The sequence below is a fragment of the Pseudopipra pipra genome, chromosome 22 (assembly GCF_036250125.1).
Source record: "Pseudopipra pipra isolate bDixPip1 chromosome 22, bDixPip1.hap1, whole genome shotgun sequence".
Taxonomy (NCBI): domain Eukaryota; kingdom Metazoa; phylum Chordata; class Aves; order Passeriformes; family Pipridae; genus Pseudopipra; species Pseudopipra pipra.
The window spans coordinates 5,282,917-5,289,185 of NC_087570.1; positions in this window are offsets into that span (position 1 = coordinate 5,282,917).

Genomic DNA, 6,269 nt, shown 5'->3' on the forward strand with positions numbered 1-6,269 from the left:
CAGTCATAGATAATTTATAGTGCAGTCCAGAGAACAATTAAATCCATAACCTAATCATTGTTTTAACTATGATGAAGATTCACTTGATTTGATTTTGGTGTCCTCTGTTGCTCTCGCTCCCCTTGCTGTGACACATATTCACTTCATTTTTCAGGAAAGCACTCCAACATTATGAACATTTAGCAGATATATCTGTAAAGCCATGCTCTTAGTCTAGTATTTCTCTTAGACACAGCAGTAGCAGTGGCAGCTGGGACCCTTTATTAAGGTCCCTGGTGTAGTGTTTCATTTGAAGAGACTGCAGGACATGATTCAGCGACACGTCAGTGGAACAACATGTGAATGAATCCAGATTTTGCAAAATAGCTGAAACATCCCTGATCTCTGCCCTGATTTCAATGCTTGCACTCGTTCTGCTTTGAGGTGTGCTTTGCTCCTTACTAAAATTCCCGGGATTGCTGCTCCCTGGTGATGTGGTCGCCAGTCAGAAGGTGAGCTGGGGTCACCACGACGATGTCACTTCAAGACAAGCCGTGGTTTGTGCTGCTGAGAGATCACCCTGCCTTTTTCTCTCACCAAAACCTCGCATTTTCATCCCCATTTGGACGCGGAGCCAGCGTGGAAAAACATGCTGCTGCTTGAAAATGTGGCAGAAAAAAATCGCAGCTCAAAACCTTCCTTGTCTGGAACATATTCCTTGGCTCAGGTTCCTCCCTGGGATTAGGGAAGTGGTGGGATCCAGCCCCGCACCGAGCGTGTTTCAAACCAACCGGGACCTGTGAACGTCTCGCTCCCTCTCGTGGCCACAGGGCACTGTGGAGATGGGCTCTTTTGGGTTATTCACTTATATTATGTGCAGATAAATCCCATTTACAGTCAGGGAAGGCCATGGGGAACATCACTGCTTCCCCACATTCCCAAGTGTCCATCCCCACATCAGTCTGCTTTTCTGTCCCTCCCTGCCCTCCCCCATTTGAAACAACCACTCATTCCACCAGCTTTTGTTCATCTGTGCATCTCCTCCACAGAGCTGCCTGTTTTTAGGAACACAGTATACAGAAAGGGAAAGAAACCACATTATTTTATGTGTGATTCCTCCCTAAAATCAGAGTCGAAATGAGACTTTTCCCATGGAACTTCAGGGGGGTAGTATTTCTCATTTTATTCATCACATGGATGAATAAAATGAGAAATTTCATTCTCAAAGACACACGAGTTTATTCCCAGAGACAATTTGTCGTTTACAAAGAACTGGCTGTGCCCACATGCTCTGTGTGTTCCTTAGTCCCTCTCCCTGTAAACCCAGGCAAGTCCTGCCCCACCTTGAAGATGCCCAGACAGCTCCTGGCTGCTGTCAGGACACAGCACAGCTTCAAACAGTGCTGGGTTCTGCTCACATTCCAAGCAGGTGTGATCTCGGTCACCTCGTCAGGATTACAACATTTCTTGCTGAATTTCCAGCACACCAAGACAAAGTGTATTTAAAAAAAATTAGCACATGTAAATTCTTACTGACAGGCATTTGCTTTATCTGCATAAACTCACAATCAAAGCAGTGAAAGCCTTTGAAAGTATTAAGAAAAACCCCCAGAACCATTCTGCAGTAAATGAGACTGAGTACACAGTATGTGTGTTTTTCCCCCCTCTGGCTCCACTGCTGTGTTCTTTCCTTTTATAACTGTTCTAGTTAAAAAACACTCCTGACCTAAGAAAACCCTACGTCAACCTTATAATTTTTTGTTAAATACATGGTGGTCAGTCACAGGTTTAAAAGTAGTACAGAGTGGGCACTCCATATTTAACTCTGAGTCACTCCATTGTGTGTCACGTAGAGACAACTGCTGGCAGATTTTGGGAAGAGTTTCTCTGGGTGAAATACTCCCTGACAGAAATCCCAACTCCAGGGTGTCCTCAGGATCGTGCACACTCCCTACAATCAGTTCTTAAACCCCATGTAACCTGTTGCATTCCATGAGATTTATGTTTTCAGGACTAAGTCCCCAGAGAATTTCGCTGTCTCTGATGAAAGGCTTATTGAGGAAGCAGCTGAGAAGTTCTGCTCCGGGGTCTTTATAAACAACCAACACTCATATCCTCTCGAGAAAGGCACTGCAGACCATCTACCAAATGTCTCCTACTCCCTTCACACCAGTATTTTGTTTCTGGTAGGCAGTGGTGTTACTCCTGAGTAAAAAAATATAATTCAGGCTTTTGTGTTAAACGGCCCAAATTCATCTGCTTCTAATGAAGAACCTTAAAATGTGAACAATACCAATTTCAACTTTGGAACTTCAACATCTAATGACAGACTTTGATATATTATAGAGAAATCTTGACATTTTACACAGATCAACTCACTCTGTGTAAAACTCCTGTGCAGCCCTCTGTGCCCTTTCCCTCTCCCAGCACATCTTAATCAACTTTTCATCCCTGACTCAAGTGACATCATGGAGAAAAGCGACTTGTACAAAGAACAGCTGCCCATAAATCTCAAAGGAAACTACTTGAAGCGTAGAGACTTTCTTCTTTCCCCTTAAATACGTTTATTTTGAGAGTCTTATTGATTTTGGTGACACTCTGAGTTACCCCAGCTGGAAATCCAGCCCCGTCTCTAAACCTGACTGACAAAGATCATTACTGTTGTAGCTCAAGAACTCCAACTTCAAGCATTGTTGCCACTTGCTCATTCATAATCCCTCTTCCCCACATCTGACAGCTTGGGCTGCTCACAGCTCTGGGCATATATTACACTGCCAGGAGCACAGATGGGCAAGGAACAGGATTGGATTTATAGCTGCTGATCTCTAAAAAGCTGCATAATATGAATATTTGAGCCCAATCTCTTACTATAGGAAACTAAAACCTCAGTGGCTCAAACCCAAAAGCTACGATGAAGTGACACCTATTTGAGGCCTGTGCAAACCAGTGACTGTTCCTGTCCATATGATGGACTGGAACTTTAACAATTTGGGAATAAGGGAAGGTAAAAGCCATTCCCGAGGGCAAGGAGCTGTAGTTCTGCAAAAGCCTTCTGCAATTCCACACCTCATCTGCTGGAATGTCACCTCACAGTAAAGCAAAGTTGCCTTGTGGAAAGCAGCAAAGAAAATTCAGAGTTATCATTTGGGGTCCCCTCCTCTGTCAAGTAATTGAACTTCTGCTCAGACTGGATCATGTGTTTTTTTATTTCAGTACCTGCCAAAAAGGGTGGGTTTGGCTGCAAAGGGAAAACAGGAAATGGCTTGAAAATTAATAAAGCTTGTAGAAAACAGCTTTTATGCTTCTGACCAAATATTGCAGGGCCCACAGCTGCCCCCAGGGTACAGAAACAGGAAATTTGGCAACAGAAAGAGACAGTATCGTTTGAGTTACAGGGGAGGTTTGCAAAGGATGTCATCAAATGGAATGCCTAATTTACACTTTTTGAATGTTTTTAGTGAAAAGATAGAAAGGGTAAATATGGGTTTACTTTGTGCAGACTGGAGATGTTGTAAGCTAAGATTTCCCTTGTATTGGAGATAATGGATGAGATGGTTCTGTGGAAAGAAGAATTTTAGAGCACTGGAGCTGTACTATCATGGAAAATCCTGTAATAAGTCAGGCAGAACATTCAAATGTGTCCCCATGCTGTAACCTCTGACAGCTCGTGGGACTGCAGAGGGGTAATTTGAATATTCCTCTGTGCAGAGAGGAGACATTTGTGTGGCCCTTTTAGATGTGAGTATAGAGAGAGTCACCCCCGTGTGTACATCCACTGCTTTGGTCTCTATGGTGGGCTTTAAATAGAGTGGGGATGGTTGTGCTCCCATTTTACAGGTTATTTACAGGAAGTCAAAGCCCATTTGTGATCAGAGGGAACCTTGGATTGACTTCAGTGCCCCCGGGTTCATGATTGATCCAGGGGAAAACATCATCCCACACGGCTTCGCCCCTGAGGCGGAACAGTTGGCAGGATACAGTCACCACTTCTCTACTCCCCCAGCTCTGGTTCATTCCTCACTCTCACTGAACCAGACACAGCCCCAACCTCTCACAAGACTCTGCAAACCACCGATATGACGAGACGGAAGGAGCCGATTATGAAACGCAAACACAAGGGCTGCGTGGACTCCAACCCCTCTCCACGTCCTCCCCCAAACCACTGGGACTGAAAACACAGACCTGCCTGGCAAGAACAAAAAAAAAAAGAGTGACCCATGCACTCATATCCTGGCAATTTGTGGGAATTGTCATAACACACCCAGACCAAATGACAGCATCTCTGCGTGGGTCTGACACTGGTGGCACGGCAGCACTGGGCACATGTGCACATCCCTGCCAGGCACACACGTGGGATGTGCTCACCTCCTGTTCTCTGACAGACACACAGTCAAGGGCTGCTTTCAATGCAGAGGAATTGTTAAATCAGAACCTATGAATAACCTCTTGGTTTAACAGAGCACTGAACTGCAGTTTCATCAAACCCCCTTAACTTGGGACAGTTCAGAGGAAAACTGCTCCCTTGTCCCCCTGGCTCCGTCCCCTCTCCCAAGGGCACCTTGGCTCCTCTGAAAGAATTTTGTTGCTGTTTTAAATCAGCCTTAATCTCCTTACACAGCAACTGGCCCCACTGGAAGGCAAGTTCCTGTCACAGTTGTCCTTCAGGAGCAATCCCATCCCAAGATGACAGTTAGGAAGGAGCTTTTTCCCCAGCTTGTTTTGCATCTGTAGGCACATTTCTTATGCCCTTTGTTGCACTTTGACACCCTGATAGAAGCTGATGTTATTAAATTCTTCACAGTTCAAGAAATTTAGCTAAGGAGTTTTCCTTGAAGGACAAGTCCAGACAGGAGGAACAGGCTGGTATAGGAGAAACTATTCCTTACTGGGAAAAATAATAAAAGTATTGAAAAGTGTTGGAATAGCCACTGGAATTGGGACATCTCCAATTCCTGAAAGCTCAAGAATCCCAGCTCTATACCCAGAAGACAGTACAGCTTAAAGAAAGAATTTATTTAATTCAGCAAATAGCTCTTCCTTTAGAAAGGCTTATTGCTAAACCTGAGGTAAGTTTGTTTATAGGAATAATTGTAAAAGGTCTCCAGAGTGCTTTTAAAGAAAACTGAATGAAATCCTAAAAATACCTTCTTTTTGCTCCTGTTGAAAATTTGTTAACATTAAAAAGTCACTGTTTGCACCAGTTTGTCTTTCATGGTGTACTACATTCATTTGTTCTAAAAATACATACAGAATTCCAAACATTCCATTCTGATAAGGTAAAAAAATATTTCTTTCAAAATAAATTCCATTAAAACTGACATACTCCTGTAGCAAGATTTAGTTTCATATGAGGGGCATTTCCCCCCAAAATAAACATTCTCCTAAATAAATTTGAAACTGCATTATTGAGAATAATTAATCCCAGCTTTTAATATGCTGAAAGATAGTACAGGGCAATATTTATTTTACTGCTTTTCTGGAGACAATGTCAATATTGCCTGTTGATTCTTGGTGTTGGTGTCAACTGTTTTCATCCTGCCCTCCTCTTCATCACAAAGAACACAATTATAGCACCATAATTTATAGCTAAGAAATTCCTTTGGCACCCATCACTTTGAGAGGGAAAGAAAATCCCAGTGGAAGGTGCAGCATTTCCCACCTGCAGCCCTTTTTACATCATGTCTTACGTTCAGACTTGCTTTGGTCCTTTACAGCACCAAGTGTTGTGGGGTCTTAATGACAGCTCTGACCTCATTCCCTGAGCCAAACAACCCAGCCATGGTTTAGGGGGTTGTTTTGGGGGTTTTTTTGTGTGTCTGTATTTAAAAAATAACAAAACCCCTGCCACAAGTCTCCTCTAGCAGAGGTTCCCTCCTCCACAGCTGTCAGCAGAAAGGAAATAAATCCACGCTGCTGCTGCTGCTTTGTGAGCCTGAGGTCCTGGCACCGCAGGACTTGGAGGTGCAGAAGCTGAGGGAGAAGGTTCTGCCCTTCCTCACTCACTCTGTGACACACTGGTGCAGTCAGTTCACACCTGAGCACTGATTAAAACTCATCACACTCCTAAACAGAATCACAAAATCACAGAATCAACTGAGTTGAAAAGACCTCCGAGATCGTCAAGTCCAACCCTTGATCTGGACCTGCTCCAGATATGTATAAATAGATGTAAATCAGGAGATTATTACTTGCCCCAAATGAGGGAAGATTCAGAATAGGGTTGATATAAATAATTTCTCTCCAAGTTCAGCCCCAGTTCCTGCCTGAGAACTGTTACTGGTGAGCAAAGG